Genomic DNA, 14,239 nt, shown 5'->3' with positions numbered 1-14,239 from the left:
ATTTCAGTTCCCCCCAAAAGTCCTACCACTGAAACTCACCTCATCCCAACCACTGCAACTCCTACCACCACCCCCATCCCCTACCCCTGTGACAGACTAAAGTGAAACCAGTATCATTTTTAACATCAGGAATTTTTTTTTATTTTTTTTGGACATTGCAAGAAAAAGTATGACGTCAATAGTCATTTACTTTAATCAATCAGAAAACTGAATTGACTAGAATATTACTGTAATAAGCTGAACTGACTCTAAGATAACTAAGTTTGATGCTTGAGAGGCTGTGTTACTGATGGCAATTTACGAAACTAAAGAAATGCATTGCCAACCTGAAATTTCTTATGGGTCTTCCAAGGTGTCAGTAATATTGCGTTTGGATCTGGCTTCCAGGTCTTTCAGTTGTTGCTCAATCTTCTCCAAGACTTTCAGCATCGCGGCTGTTTTTTTCGGTTTCCTTTTCCAGCTCTAGGATGTTTTCAGCAATCCTGGCTTTTGTGGTATTAAGTCTTCCACCGGCTTCATCGAGTAATTCTTGCAGGTTTTCAATTTTGCATTCCATATTGGTCATCTTCGAAATAATCTGTTGATGGTCTTTCTTGGCATCTTCAAATTCCAGCATCACTTTGTCACGGGTCTTTTTCATGACTTCCAGCTGCTCTTTAATTGATTGTGGAACTTGGACACTATGTTCAATTCTTGCTCAAGTTCGTTAACCATCTCCTTTAACCAGGGGAGGCTCTTTATTGGAATTTGTGGTTTTCTTTCTTGCACAGAAGCTACCACCTGCACAGCATCAGATGTTTTGGCCACTTTCGGGCGACTCGGTGCTTCTTCATCGCTGTTTGCCTTCATGTCTGCTGCCTGGATTGTTTCACTCATATTCTGTTGTATAGTTTCAGGGTTTCTTCTTTTTGGCTCCTCTGCTGCTGCTGCTGCTGTTCTTGAATGGCAGATGAGGCTCCTCGCTTCCTTAGAAGTGGTGACTCCTTCACCTGATCTGGAAAACAAGGGGCACAAAAAAAATAAGTAAACATAATCCAAGGAAGGCAGTAGGCAAAATAAAAGTTTTTAGTTGTTTTTTTTTCTTTTTTTGGAGAGTAGAGAGCCAGGCAATTGGGGTTAAGTGAGTTGCCCAAGGTCACACAGCTGGTAAGTGTGTCAGGTGTCTGAGGGCAGATTAGAACTCAGGTCTTCCTGACTCCGGGGCAGGTGCTCTACTCAGTGCGCCACCTAGCTGCCCCAAAATAAAAGTTTTTGATCCGAAAGGGATAAATACCCTAATCATCCTGCGTCTGAATAATGCTCTTGCATGATAAGTATGCTTCAATATGTGAAAAATCAGTTGTACAGCAGCTATGGTCGTCTTCCGTCAGTTTCGCTTCTCCCCTCCCCCACCTCCACCACTCCGGACTCCCGTCAGAGTATGTCGGGTTTCAATCCTGATTTTAGTATAAGGGCAGATTTGAACTCAGGTCTTCCTGACTCCGGGGCGGGTGCTCTACTCAGTGCGCCACCTAGCTGCCCCAAAATAAAAGTTTTGATCCGAAAGGGATAAATACCCTAATCATCCTGCGTCTGAATAATGCTCTTGCATGATAAGTATGCTTCAATATGTGAAAAATCAGTTGTACAGCAGCTATGGTCGTCTTCCGTCAGTTTCGCTTCTCCCCTCCCCCACCCCCACCACACCCGACTCCCGTCAGAGTATGGCGGGTTTCAATCCTGATTTTAGTATAAGGGCAGATTTGAACTCAGGTCTTCCTGACTCCGGGGCGGGTGCTCTACTCAGTGCGCCACCTAGCTGCCCCAAAATAAAAGTTTTTGATCCGAAAGGGATAAATACCCTAATCATCCTGCGTCTGAATAATACTCTTGCATGATAAGTATGCTTCAATATATGAAAAATCAGTTGTACAGCAGCTATGGTCGTCTTCCGTCAGTTTCGCTTCTCCCCTCCCCCACCCCCACCACTCCCGACTCCCGTCAGAGTATGGCGGGTTTCAATCCTGATTTTAGTATAAGGGCAGATTTGAACTCAGGTCTTCCTGACTCCGGGGCGGGTGCTCTACTCACTGCGCCACCTAGCTGCCCCAAAATAAAAGTTTTTGATCCAAAAGGGATAAATACCCTAATCATCCTGCGTCTGAATAATACTCTTGCATGATAAGTATGCTTCAATATATGAAAAATCAGTTGTACAGCAGCTATGGTCGTCTTCCGTCAGTTTCGCTTCTCCCCTCCCCCACCCCCACCACTCCCGACTCCCGTCAGAGTATGGCGGGTTTCAATCCTGATTTTAGTATAAGGGCACATTTGAACTCAGGTCTTCCTGACTCCGGGGCGGGTGCTCTACTCAGTGCGCCACCTAGCTGCCCCAAAATAAAAGTTTTTGATCCGAAAGGGATAAATACCCTAATCATCCTGCGTCTGAATAATGCTCTTGCATGATAAGTATGCTTCAATATGTGAAAAATCAGTTGTACAGCAGCTATGGTCGTCTTCCGTCAGTTTCGCTTCTCCCCTCCCCCACCCCCACCCCCACCCCTCCCGACTCCCGTCAGAGTATGGCGGGTTTCAATCCTCATTTTAGTATAAGGGCATATTTGAACTCAGGTCTTCCTGACTCCGGGGCGGGTGCTCTACTCAGTGCGCCACCTAGCTGCCCCAAAATAAAAGTTTTTTATCCGAAAGGGATAAATACCCTAATCATCCTGCGTCTGAATAATACTCTTGCATGATAAGTATGCTTCAATATGTGAAAAATCAGTTGTACAGCAGCTATGGTCGTCTTCCGTCAGTTTCGCTTCTCCCCTCCCCCACCCCCACCACTCCCGACTCCCGTCAGAGTATGGCGGGTTTCAATCCTGATTTTAGTATAAGGGCACATTTGAACTCAGGTCTTCCTGACTCCGGGGCGGGTGCTCTACTCAGTGCGCCACCTAGCTGCCCCAAAATAAAAGTTTTTGATCAGAAAGGGATAAATACCCTAATCATCCTGCGTCTGAATAATGCTCTTGCATGATAAGTATGCTTCAATATGTGAAAAATCAGTTGTACAGCAGCTATGGTCGTCTTCCGTCAGTTTCGCTTCTCCCTTCCCCCACCCCCACCCCCACCACTCCCGACTCCCGTCAGAGTATGGCGGGTTTCAATCGTCATTTTAGTATAAGGGCACATTTGAACTCAGGTCTTCCTGACTCCGGGGCGGGTGCTCTACTCAGTGCGCCACCTAGCTGCTCCAAAATAAAAGTTTTTGATCCGAAAGGGATAAATACCCTAATCATCCTGCGTCTGAACAATACTCTTGCATGATAAGTATGCTTCAATATGTGAAAATCAGTTGTACAGCAGCTATGGTCGTCTTCCGTCAGTTTCGCTTCTCCCCTCCCCCACCCCCACCACTCCCGACTCCCGTCAGAGTATGGCGGGTTTCAATCTTGATTTTAGTATAAGGGCTTTAATGTATGTGGCTTCAGCCTCTAGGGAAGAACACAAGAATGGGGAGGGGCATGAGAAAGGGGTTCGGGTGAGTCAAGGAGAGAAGTTTTTGGCTGGGAGAAAATGCCTCCCTCCTTCCCTTCTCCCTAACCTAAGAGCGCCTCCTCAAAAATGGCCGCATAGTCTGAAAATGGCTGCCTGGTCCTATCGTCTCCCTCAGACCAAGAGTTTTCGCGGACATTCTAAAATGTCCTGGGATACAGAAGGGGAAGAAACAAAAAACAGGAATAAAGATGAAGCCTGGCGTAGTGGAAAAAAATAACTTACTACATGAATTGTGAGAACCATGAGGGAGGTTCAGGCAGGATTATGCCCCTCAACCCAAGAAGAGAGGGGGTCCGCAGTGGTACAAGGACCTAACCTATGACTGACACTGGCTGTGGGAGCCCAGCCAAGGCTCTTCACTGCTCAGGGGTTCAGAGAATGTTCTGTTATAAAATTATTGGGCTGTATCAATAAAGGGCTTTGCACCCCCAGAATACCCTACAAGCAAGAAATCACATTCCGGACCACGAGAAACAAGCAAACAAAAACTTAAATAAATAAACGCACACATAAATGAACAAATATATAAACTTAGCGGACCCTACGCTAGAAGGAACCTTACACATCATATTAGTCCAAACCACCCACCCAACCCCCCTTTCCCCCCCCACCCCACTCCCCACCACACACACATTCTTCTCCCTCTCTCCCGATCTCTCCTTCGGAGTTTTAACCTTCATAGCAGAAACTAGCCTGGTTACCTGGGCATTAAGTACCAAAGGGCACGAACTCCACCTCAGCAGGCCAGGCCAAGCATGGAACTCAGGCGGGCAGGCACGGCTCACCACCAAGCAGCTTGAGAGGGAATGGCAGCGTCCCTCAGAAAGCCCGCCAAAGCCCCACCCCAGCAGAACCTCAAGTGATCCTCCCACTATGCCCTCCCTCAATTGACTCCGCCCACCTTCCGCCTTACTCTTTTGGGCCTGGCTAATACCTACGACAGATCACTCAAACATCCCTGGGCGTCACGTCACTTCTCCCATCTGTAAAATGAGAAACTTCGACTAGGTCAGTGGTTGGGAAACATTTTTTTTTCCTAAAAAACCAGATAGGGTATTTTAGGCTTTAAAGACCAATAGGCAAAATTAAGAATATTAAGTATTAAGTACTTATGTAACACAAATTTTTTGTTGATGAAATCGAAAATATAATAATGATCATATTTTTGTAATACTCGTCTGCTAATGAACAGGTAATTCTTTTTGGGGTCATATTTTGCTTTATCGAGGTTCACAGTTAGTGTCCTCTCTCGGGAAAATTGATTGCAAACGAGCACTCCTTAGTAATAATCTATAATGTCATCTTTGAAAATATCTCTTCACATAGATAGGTACTGCAAGCAACATCAGGCCACAAGCTAATCATTTAAACTGAGCTTATTCATTACTTCAAATGCAATTTATAGAATTCTCCTAGACTCTTCTCTTGATATTTGCCTTTTAGCACAGCACTGCACTGCAGAATTACTTCTATTTAAAGGTTAGCTTGAAACTCCTCAATTGTACATTTACAGGGCTTTAGAAATATGGAAATTTCTTTTACACTTGCATCAAGGTCCCCAAAACACTCCTGGAACTATAGTTTGAATTCAGAAAATATTCCCACTGCAAATTTGTGTGGGAACAGAGAATTATTTCTTGTTTTAACTTTTGACAGGACAAAAAAGTGTAAAAAACAGTTTGACATGACTTTTGATCCTAACCTAGTTGTCATTAAATTGACTTTACCACAGCATAAGTTTCACATGTAAATGCTGTTTTATCTTATAATTTTAAACTAAATTCATTTGAAAACACTATCAAGTCTGCAGTAAAAACCATTTAATGTTCAATAATACTGGTTTAGGGCAATTCTCATTCAGAAAAATTTCAAACAGCCCTGAGCTCAAAAAATCACAATAAAACTTTTTACCCTCTCTGTTCTTCTTTTGACATGATGCGTACACACTGGTGATAAAAAAAGAAAATCATGGTATGGTGAACTAGATGAACTCCCAGATCCCTTCCACTTCTACAGCTTTATATCCACTAATATTATGTTATATAGAGTGGCCAAATTAAAAAGACATATCTGATCATGCTATTCCCTCAATGAAGCAGCTTCACCGCTACAATAAACTGTCACCTTGGCATTTAAAGACCCTCATGATCTGCCTCTGCTCCGTCTTTCCAGACTTATTCACCTTACACCCTTTGACACATCCTATGTTCCAGCCGAACTGGCCTGCTGCTTGCTTTCCAAATTCAATATTCCTTCTCCTTGTCTTCCTGCACACCTTTGCAACAGGCTGCTGCCCACACCAGGAATACATTCCCTCTCCACTTCTACCATCAATTTAAAGATGAGGAAACCACCTTTTCAGGCTTGGGACTTTATTTTTTTTATACACACTAGGACCTTTCCCATTGACTCTGAAATCATACTCCACTCTAAGGCCTTTTCCTGGTCTTAACTATCAACAGATTCAAAGAGACAAGGAATTCATTTTTTAGAAAAGCAAAATGAGACAATTCAATTAACAAATTAACAAAATTGAATAGTATATGCTAGACACTGCTGTAAGTGCTAATGGATACAAAAGACAGTCTGCCCTTGGGAAACTTACATTCTAAAGGTGGGGGGGTGCTATAGCACATACACAGATAAATATGGTAGAAAGCAGGAAGTGATTAGGGCAAAGAAGAGATTTCAACAAAGTGCTGTGGCACCTCTCATTCTCCTAGGTCTTTCGCATATCTCCAAGAGTGACACAGCTGTCACACCTACCAGAAAGTGGTTGATCTAGGCCTGGTGACCTTAGCTCATCAGGGCCAGCTAGCCAGGTGCTCACTACCAGCTCCCTAATTATCTTATATTCCTGCTTTCTATTAATCATTTCTGTTCTGTCCAGTACAAAGATCATTTTCCCTGAAAGGTAAACCAGAAGCAAAATGAAGGGAGGAAGCTTTTTCCTTCTGCATATACAATGAGATCCATATGTAAAACTACCAGGCAAGGGAGAGCGCAGCATTATCACCCCCTACTTTACAGTTGGGGGAGGCAGTGACTTTCCAGGGTCACAGGAGTGGTCTTTGCACCTGTGGTCAAGGACTTGGGCTAAGTCACAAGGATTCTTTAACCTTTTTCGTGTCATGGACTCCTTTGATAGTCTGATGAAGCCTATGGACACCTTCTCACAGTAATGGTTTCTTAATTGCAGACAATAAAATGTATAGGATTACAAAGGAAATAAATTATATTGTGATACAATGATCAAAATTTAAAAAAATGAAAAAATTTATGAACCCCAGGTTAAGAACTGGTCTAGGAGGGCATCTCAGGTCCATTTCATCTCTCCTATTCTGTGATTCTATGAATCTATAAATTATTATTTATCTTTTCATGTGTGTATAATCTTTCCAGTTTGATTGTAAGAGACTTTCTTAGGCTTTCTGTATCTCTGACAGCTCCTTTGAACAGGGTTACATACTTAGAGATACAAGAGAAATATTTACTAAATGAATGAATGGAACTGCACCAGTTATAGGTCTACTGAAATAGACAAGAGGGATGCATTTTCCAAAGGCAGTTTTCTTAGCATCTCTGTGGCACTAAAATGCAGATGCTAAATTGTTGGGCAAATTAACAAGCACACTCAGAATCAACCACAGAAGATGTTTTGTTTCTCTCTTAATTATATACAATGCATTATGAGGGCCAAAGAAAAGACGAGAAAGGAGATGTGAACCCTGCCTAGTAAAGGGGGCAGGGGGAGGGAGGGAGCATGGAAGAAGCTTCCTTGTCTTAGTACGTGTGAAAAATGAACAAGATAAGCCATTTTCCTCTCTCTGTAGCAGCCAATTCTGTATAATGGGAGATAAGTTTTTTTTTCTTTGTCCTCAGAAATGAACCTCATTTACGTCAAGGTGTACCCTTGAAAAATGAAGCGCTGGGTACATCATGCCCCTAGATTCATGAAAACATCTTTCTGAAGTCCTGTTACTCAACAAAGAAGAGCTCACTGAGAGCCTGCTGCTAGTCTTGAGGTTTCAATGGAGTCATAAACCCATTAATGATTTCATAAGAGTTAATCAAATCTTTGGTTGAGTCATTTTGTTAAACATTCAAATGATTTAGTGCCATGTTTTGAACAAAACGCAGCAAAGGCAACTGTATGTTTTAGAAAATAAATCACATTCTGGCACTTATTGGCATTTCTGTTTAAGACACATTTTATAATTCATGAAACTACTTTCAAATAAAAATGTATTTCTTTTCCCTCTCTAAGACTAACAATATGTTTGGGTAAGAAAATTACGCTCAATATGAAATACTGATGTATCAGGAAATATTCATGTGGTCACTGGGGTTTTCTTGGCAAAGATACTGAAGTGGTTTGCCATTTCCTTCTCCAGCTCATTTTGCAAATGGGGAAACTGAGGCAAACGGGGTTAAGTGACTTGCCCAGGGGTCATGCAGTTAATAAATGTGTAAGGTCGGATTTAAACTCAGGTCTTCTTAACTCCAGGCTTGGCACTGTATCCACTGTGCCACCTAGCTGCATGTGTATATATACAGTCATACTAATATATTTGGTACTGTACACACATATACATATATATATATATATGTGTGTGTGTGTGTGTGTGTGTGTGTGTGTGTTGTTTTTGCTTGAGTTTTATCCACCTATTAGAGTATAAGCTCAATGACAGTAAGGATTGTGTCTTATTTAAATTCTGTATCTCCCTATCACAGAATCCTGGGCACAGTTAACACTAGTTAGATGTTTGTCCTACTGTTTCAGCAGGGTATATATTCACTGAGGAATGAGAAGTGATCTTGTCTTGGTCACCTGGAGGAAAATTTCAGTCAGTTCTCTAATTACCCCCAATCTTCCTTGCATTTTCCTTTGGTGACAGCATGCCAGGCAAAGTGGAGAGAACTTCGGATTTCGAGTCAGTGGGCCTGGGTTTAAATATTTTCACCCACATGAGCTTGGGCAAATTTCTTCCCCTCATTTGTAAACTGAAGGGGGATTGACTTAGAGGGTTTCCAAAGCATTTTCCTGCTTTCAGTCCTGGGTATTTCCAGGTTTTCTGAGGCCCCTTTTTCATGGGAAAACTTTTAGCAAGGCTACCATAAGATATGTTGTGGATCTGGTTTGTGGGAAATCAATCGTGTGTCAGCTTCAATGAGAATAACGCTTGACTTACTTTGCTACTCAGTGTAAGATAGCCCATCTCCCTTCCTGGCCGTACCCATCATGGAGGAGATCGCCGCTGCTATTTCTTGCTCATGAATCATCACTGGGCATTTGCTGCTGTTTGCCGCCACCTCCATGCATCTCACCATTGACCTCTGTGTCACTTGCATCTTTTGATTCTTGGCAGATAGATTATGGTGATTGCTATGATTTGCAGAACTGTCACATCACTAGGAAAAGAGCAGTGTTAAAATGATGTGCTTTGCTGGCAAGCAGCAGCTTAAGATCACTGAAAATAAAATACTAGGCAAGTTTCCAAATAAGATTTGGCCTGCTTTTCTCCTCCTGTTCGAATCTGGGCCAGCTCATTGTCTCTCTGACAAGAATCAAAAGTTTTCTCCATGTACATTCCTAGGCTGATTTCTTTTGAGTGGCCAAGGACCACTCATCAAGGGACTCATCAGTGTTCCCGAGCTTGATGTGACCAGCACAATGCTATCCAGAGACAGGGGAAGCTGAAGGACCCTCACCATCTATAGGAATCCCTCTTTCATTTGGATAGAAGATCTTTATACAGACCATCTTTCACGATAGGGACAAACACCTTCGGCCTGTTTGATTCCTTTCTCAATAGTATTAGAGTGTCACCGAGCAAAGTTGTGCTTGAGTTTGCGCCTCTGAAGGAATCTGGCATTATTTTAACATGTTCATGGAAGCCCCTACCTTGTTGCAGGAGAACCCTTAAAAACACCTTTCAACCACCCATGCCAGGACCTAGCTGTTATCCTCCACTTCTCACTTTCACCAAGGCCTACTGAGACTTTCCCTTTACATCTGTTGTACGTGCCTCCCTCTGTCCTCTGTCACTGCTACCACTGTGATGCAAGGCCTCATTACCTCATATCTGGACAAATGCAATAGTCTGCTGGCCAGTCTTCTCGCCTCAACTCTTTCCCTATTCCAGTTGGTCCTCCTCTCAGCTGCCAAAGTGATCTTTCTAAAGCACAGGCCTGATGATGTAACACCTGCCCTCTTCCCTTATTCAGTGCACTCCAGTGACTCCCTATAGCCTTCAGGATCAAATATAAAATCCTCTATTTGGCATTCAAAGTCTTTCATAACCTGGCTGCCTCCTACCCTCTCAGTGTTCTTATACATTATTCTCCCCAGTAACTCTGGCTTCCTTTCTGGCTCCTTCCAGAATATACTCAATCTCTCTACTGTAGGCATTTTTATAAAACAACTTTTATAAGTGCAGGTCTGACCATGTCACTCCCCTAATCAATAAAATTTGGCTACCTCCAGGATCAAATATAAAATCCTCTGGCATTAAAAGCCCTTCATAATTTGCACACATACCCCTTTTTAGTCTTCTTAAACCTGATTTCTTTCTCTACCTCCACACTGAGTTCCAGTGCCACTGGTCTCTCTGCTGTTCCTCACACAGGATACCCTTCTTCATAGTGTGGCCATTTTCACTGGTGGCCCCGTGTCTGGAATGCTCTCCCTCCCAATCTCTGCCTCCGAGTTCCCTTGATTTCCTTCAAATCCTGGCAAAAATCCTACCTCCTACGGGAAGCCTTTCTTGTTCTTCCTTAATTCTAGTGCCCCCCCTCTGTCGGTTACTTCTAGATGATCTTGTCTGTACATAGTTGTTTGTATGTGGTCTCTCTCTTATGAGACTGTGAGCTCCTTGAGAGCAGGGATTGTTTTTGCCTTTCTTTGTATCCCCAGCACTTAGCACAGTGCCTGGCATGCAGTGAGTACTTAATGAATGTTTCTTGACTAACTTACTGAAAACTGCATTTTGCTCTAAGAGACAAATGTATCTTTACAGTCAACAAACAGTGCATAGACTAGATTATTGCATTTCTCTAGGCCTCTCAGAAGTTGTATGGTGGGGAAGTATGGCCTACCATAAAGCATCATCTATGAGAGGCCACCTGTTTCCTTCTCAGATTTCTTTCAGGGATACCTTAAATGTGTGCATAGACAACTGCAAGGATTTTATAGATGTGTAAGTAGGCATAGCTTAGGGGTCAGTCGTTGCTAAGGTTCTCTTTGCCACACTTTTTATCTGCGATTTTTTTCTTGATACTTTTAGCATCTTCTCCTCTGAGATATCTTGAAAATCAACCTCTGTGCATTAAGTGCTAGTAACGCCTTTTGTTTTCACATTGTTGTCATTTCTGGAAGTTTCTTAACTCCCTAGCGACGACAACAAAATTAAGCAAAACAATGCCATCACTGCATCTGACAAGGTATTTAACATTCTGCCCCACATGAGATAATGTGTGAAGTGCTTAGCATAGTGCCTGGCACACAGTAGGACTTAATAAATGCTTATTTCCTTCCCTTTCCCCTTTGTCCTAGTAGACCCCTACCTCTCAATGGAGAGGAGGGAGATACATTTCATGATCTGTTCTCCAGATCCATTATTGGTTTTTTTAAATTACTCAGAGCTCAACTTCCCGTTAATGTTTTTTTTTTTCATTTATCCTTCTGTTGTCATCAGCTACAACTTTTCCACCACTGGACTCCGTGTCCTTCCTTCTTGCCTCTTTCCTATTTCTCTCTTAGTCTTTCCCTGTATCATGAAAGTCCCATTTACTCACTCACCCACAGCCTCCTGTTGTCTGGAGGTTAACTGGGACAGGGTGGGGTTCACTGAGCCCAACATTAGGAGAAGCAGCCATATTGTTAGGGACAAAGCAGGGGGCCTCGGGCCTGGCTCTAGTTCCACCACTCACTTACTTTGTGCCCTGGCAGATCAGTTCCTCTCTCTGGCTCTTCATTTTCTTCCCCATAAAATGAGGGGATTAGATTAGATAATACGTAAGGTCCCTTCCAGATCTAGAATTCCAAAGAAAGTGTGTTGCACAAAGAGCATTGTATTTGCTATAAGAAAACTTGGGTTTAAATCTTGATTCTAGCTGTGTGACCTTGAGCAAGTAATTTTATGGCATCATCTATATGATAAGGAAAATAATACTCATACCACCTACCTTATGGGGGTATTATGGGGGAAAATAAACAATTCTGTTTTCCCCATAGTTCCAAAGTAATCATGTATTTTGAAAAACCATAAAGAGTTATACTTATTTCTTAAATTTCACTTTTCCATGACATTTCTTAGCTGGTCCTACATATCTTTGCTAATTTCCTCCCACCTCCTTGGTCTGGGTCTGGCCAGCTTTCCTAGTCCAGACTGAAATCCCCAGCAGGCTAGGATTCTAATTTTCCTCTGTCACTATGGTAGCCCCCATGTCCACATCCAAAGTGTCAAAGTGGAGTTCGGTTGTTTGCTCTACCAAATTTCATCTCCACTATAGAATCTTGGTGCCTTATTAGTTTTGTATCTAAACTTAGCAGATGTTAGTCGCAAAAGCTGGTAGCTTTCACTCAGACCAGCTACCCTTTTCCTGGTTCCGTTTACTCAACCAATAAAGCAGTTAGTAAATGCCTGCTCTGTGCCAGGCATCCTGAGAAGTGCTGGGGGAATTCCCTGCCTTCAAAGAGCTTATAATCTAGCTGGGGGAGACAACATGAATACATGACTATATACCTACATACATACATACCTGCATACATAGCTAGCTATATCTAGTTCCATCTTTCACTCTATCATGTATGTACGTATCTACTATATAGAAACATACAATAGAAACAAGATAATGATGAGGGGAAAGCCCTAGCATCTGGAGAGATCAGGAAAGTCTTCATGAAAAAAAAATATTGCTTGGACTGACCCTTAAAAGGAACTAAGTAAGGAGAGAGTACATTCAAGGCACAGGGGACAGCTAGCACAAGAGCCTACAAATGGGAAGGTCAGATTGGTTAGACTTCAGTATGCACAAAGGAGAATAATGTGTGACAAGGCTGGAAAGGTAGGTTGGGGTCAAGTTATAAAGGGCTTTAGATACCAACTGTTGTTTAGTCGATCGATTGTGTCCTTCTCTTCACGACCCCACTGGGGGTTTTCTTGGCAAAGATACTGGAGTGGAGAGGAGGAAACTGAGGCCTGGAGATGAAGTGACCTGTGTGAAGTCATACAGAATCTCAGAGTCAGATGGGACCTCAGAGGCCATCTAGTCATAACTGTTCCCTCTTAGCCTCATTTCTTTCCAAATCATAGTCAATCTTGCAAGGCTAACATTTAGTCCTAAAGGTGAAACATCATGCACGATTTTTGATGCAAGAGGAAAAGGCTGAGTCAATGCTGTTTTTTTTTAATTCTACCTTGCTCTTGCTTCATCCACTTAACTTTTGAAAGAACAGAAGATTGACTCACTTCCAGCTCATTTCCGAGTAATCAGTGTGTCCTAAGGACCTAAGATTATGATGAGTTCAGTCTTTTTCTGACTTAGAAAAATTAACAAGCTGGGGTCATTTTGACCCAAGAACACTAAGAAACTCCATGCCTTGTTATTCCTGGGGGTTACCTCAGGTCTTTCGATAATGAAGGCTCTTTACTTTCAAGAGTCTCCCGCTGCTTCTGAGAACATCTCTTTGATTCTGGATGGGGGGGGGCAGGGGTTAGGGGAAGGTGGTAGGAGGGGAGGCCGGATAAACAAATATATGTGAGAGGGAACGAGCTTTTATCTTTGTAGCTTTTCACCAGGCAATCTGGCTGGGTCCTTAATTCCTTCCTTTCCTACTACTCTGATTTTTACCTTTTATAGTGTGGTGGCAAAGAAAGAGCCCTAGATTTGCATCTAATACTCAAGTCAATGAGCATTTTTAAGTCCCTATTATACACTAGCCACTGTGCTAGGATCTGGGGATGCAAAAATAAGAAAGAAACTCTCCTTGTTACATTCTATTAGGGGGATATAACATATACTTAGACAAGTAAATATAGAGAGTGACAGGAGCAAGGGGGGGAACGAATAAAGTACTCTACAAAAACATGAAGTGGCAAAGAACACTAAGTGAAATCAAGGAAGGCTTCATGGAGGAGGTGGCACCTGAACTGAGCCTGAGCTGAAGGTAAGTATTCTGAGTCACGGATGAGGAAGAAGTACATTCCAAGCATGGAGGAGAGATTCTGCAAATACACAGAGATAGGAATGCAGAGATCATAAATGGGAATAGTAAGAAATAAGAAGGAAAGGTTGTACCTTAAATACCAGGCTAAGAGGTTGGTACTTTATCCTATTGGCAATGGAGAACCACTGAAGATTTTTGGGCAAAGGAGTCATGTGGTTGGACTTTTGCCTTAAGAAGATCTTTGTTGAGGATGGATAGGAGAGAGAAGAGACTGGAGACAGGGAGACCAATTAGGAGGCTGTTGTAATAGTCCGGGTGAGAGGTGATGAGACCCTGAACAAGGGCTTCCTGGTGTCCAGGTGAGAGGAAAGGAGGGAATGGATGTGAGAGATAGTGTGTAAATAGCATTGACAAGACCTGACAACTGATCAGATATACAGAGTGATGGAGAGGAAGAGGGAAGAATTAAAGATGAGTCTGCGTGACCGGGAAGATGCTGGTGCTCTCAACAGAAACAGGGAAGTTCAA

General features: G+C 42.7%; 1 protein-coding gene across 1 annotated transcript in view; it reads right to left on the bottom strand.

The window, feature by feature from the left end:
* Nucleotides 1-588: 588 nt before the first annotated feature.
* The window catches only part of RPS6KA6 (ribosomal protein S6 kinase A6), a 124,886-nt gene continuing 111,235 nt past the window's right edge, over nt 589-14,239 (bottom strand). Inside the window, exon 22 of the transcript XR_005009226.1 lies at nt 589-994. The gene's annotated coding sequence lies outside the window, so the exon portion shown is untranslated. The remainder of the gene's footprint in view (nt 995-14,239) is intronic.

The sequence above is a fragment of the Trichosurus vulpecula genome, chromosome X, assembly GCF_011100635.1.
Source record: "Trichosurus vulpecula isolate mTriVul1 chromosome X, mTriVul1.pri, whole genome shotgun sequence".
In the NCBI taxonomy this organism is placed as follows: Eukaryota; Metazoa; Chordata; class Mammalia; order Diprotodontia; family Phalangeridae; genus Trichosurus; species Trichosurus vulpecula.
Note: the sequence above shows the minus strand (reverse complement) of the source record. Positions and strands in the feature narration are given on the sequence as shown.